Consider the following 2,979-nt stretch of genomic DNA (forward strand, 5'->3'; position numbering starts at 1 on the left):
TGAATGGAAGTAATAATCTGGGTCAGGAAAGGGGAAAAATGGATGAGAGGGAGGTGAAGCTCTTCAGAAATATCTGGGGCGCAGTGATCTAGAAGGGGTCCTGGAAACCAAGAAGACTGCATATCTATATACATATTCCCTTGTTGGAGGACCCCTGAATATTTGTTTGTTTTTTCATTAGAGCTTCCAACCACTGTCTGCTGCCCTGGAAAGGTTGATTGCATTGTAGTCCATTGCCAGAGGACAAAAGACCTGTGTTAATCATTCCTTTTAAAAGGTTGTGATAGGGGGCTTTCCTGGTGGTGCAGTGGTTAAGAATCTGTCTACCAATTCAGGGGACACAAGTTCGAGCCCTGGCCCAGGAAGATGCCCCATGCCGTGGAGCAACTAAGCCCATGCACCACAACGACTGAGCCTACACTCAGCAACTACTAAAGCCCATTAGCCTAAAGCCCATTCGCCTAAAGCCCATGCTCCGCAACAAGAGAAGCCACCACAATAAGAAGCCACACACTGAAATGAAGAATAGCCTCTGCTGTCCGCAACTACAGAAAGCCCGTGAGCAGCAATGAAGACCCAACGCAACCAATAAATAAATAAATAAAATATCCTTAAAAAAAAAAAAGGTTGTGATAGACAGAAAACCAGCTTGAACTGAGGGAATTATTTCTCATGTCATAAAATCTCAGGAAAGGCAGGGGTGATCAGCGTGCCAAGACTCTTTCTCTGTCTTGTTTCTACTTCTCTGTGAGTATTAGCTTCTTTCTCTCAGATTGGCCATTTCACAAAGCTGTAACACAGCTGCCAGCGCTTTTGGCTCACCTCTTACTTGGCTATCAGGGAGGGACATGCTCTACCCCAACAAATTGTACGTGGGGGAAACGGAGATAGGCTCTGATTGACTTGCTTGGGTCCTGTGCACATACCTGACCCAAACACTGGGGAGGGGATGAAGTACTTTGATTGGTCCAGCTTGGGTCCCTGCCTAGTTTGAGAGCCCTCCTAGAAACCACACCTCTGGAGGGAAGAAGAGAGGTTCCGAAAAGAAGGGAGGGAATTTCCCCTGAAGTTAGAGATAAAGCAGTTCTAAATTCTTCTGGCTTCCTTACCAAGTTCTGCTGCTTCCCATGGGATCACTCCTTTAAGGAGTAACATGGAAAAAAGTAGAGAAAAGTCTAAATGATGGCAAAGTGGCTATGGAACATGTTGTGGGCAATGTCTCTCTCTTTCACTTTACCCCCCTCATATTTTACTTTTCCACATTTCTTTTCCTCTGGATGTATAATAAAAATTGTGAAAATAAGAATGAAAATGAAAATACAAAGGGATAAAGAAATGTCTAAGACCAGCATTATTAAAGATAACTCAGGGATTTCCCTGGTGGTGCAGTGGTTAAGAATCCGCCTGCCAATGCAGGGAACATGGGTTCAATCCCTGGTCCAGGAAGATCCCACATAATGCAGAGCAACTAAGCCCATGAGCCACAATTACTCAGCCTGCATTCTGGAGCCCGCAAGCCACAATTACTGAAGCCTGTGCGCCCAGAGCCCATGCTCCGCAACAAGAGAAGCCATCGTAATGAGAAGTCTGCACACCACAACGAAGAGTAGCCCCCACTCACCACAGCTAGAGAAAGCCCACACGACCCAATGCAGCCAATAAATAGCAAAAATAAAGTTTTAAAAAATTTTTTAAAAAGACATTCCTTAAAAGATAACACAACTATTTTATGAAGTTTAAATACACAGAGCAGAGATGCATTTAAAATACAGAAAAATATAAAAATAACTTCTCAAATGTATGAAAGGTGATACATGAATCCTTAAAATCCTCTGCCCCAGGCAACCACTGGTTTGCTTTGTGTCATTATAGATTAGATTTGCCTCTTTCAGAGTCTCACATAAATGTGATTATGCAATATGTACTTTATGTTGACTTCTTTTATTCAACATAATGCATTTGTGATTCCTCCATGTTGTTATGTGTATCAATAGATCATTCCTTTTTATTGCTGAGTATCCAATTTAATGCCATTTATCCATTGACACACATTAGGGTCATTTCCAGTGTTTAAGCCATTATGCATACAGCTGATATGAACGTTCATAGACAAGTCTTTGTGTGGACTTTGAATACTGAAATGCCTATGTTTTCATTTTTCTTTGGTAAATAATTAGATTTGGAAGGGCTGGATCATGTGGTTAGTGTATGTTTAACTTTATAGAAATCTGGCAAGCTGTTTTCCAAAATTGTACCACTTTACATTCCTACTGGCAGTATATGAGAGTTCCAGTTGCTCCACATCCTTGCCAACACTTAGTATGGTCAGCCTTTGTAAGTTAAACCACTCTAGTGAATATATAGTGTTATCTCATTGTGGTTTTAATTTGTATTTCCCTGATGACTAATAAGTTGAGTACCTTTTCATTTGCTTATTGGCCATTCATATATCTTCTTTGTTCCATTATTGCCACTCTTCCATATTTAGGTTCTCCTCATCTTCTCTTTAGAATGTAAATTTCTAACGCATCTCCAGTGCAAACCAAGGTCTGATCATATCCCAGCCCTACTTATAAGCCTTCCATGGACCCATATTTTCTTGGAATAAAATTCACACAGCATGAATTTCAAAGGTTTTACCAATTTAGCCACATGAGACTCTTTGAGACCAATTTCCTGCCATTTTTCTCCCCTCCCTTTTTTCCCCACACACTTGCACCTTAGACTGTTGACCATTCCCTAATCCTGCCATAGGTGCTCATGAGTTTGTGGCTTTGCTCATGCTATATATTCTGCTTAGGTTGCCCTTTGCTCTTCTCTATATGAATACAAGAAATGTTCATTCCTCAAGGCCCAGCTCAAAAGTGTCCTCTTCTGGGAAGCCTTCCTGACCTCCTCAGGTAGAATTAACAATTATCTTTGTGCTTTGGTAGTACTTAGTCCATGCTGCCAACAAGGTCCTCAGCACAGTCTGCTGCA

Source organism: Hippopotamus amphibius, chromosome 3 (genome assembly GCF_030028045.1).
Source record: "Hippopotamus amphibius kiboko isolate mHipAmp2 chromosome 3, mHipAmp2.hap2, whole genome shotgun sequence".
Taxonomy (NCBI): Eukaryota; Metazoa; Chordata; class Mammalia; order Artiodactyla; family Hippopotamidae; genus Hippopotamus; species Hippopotamus amphibius.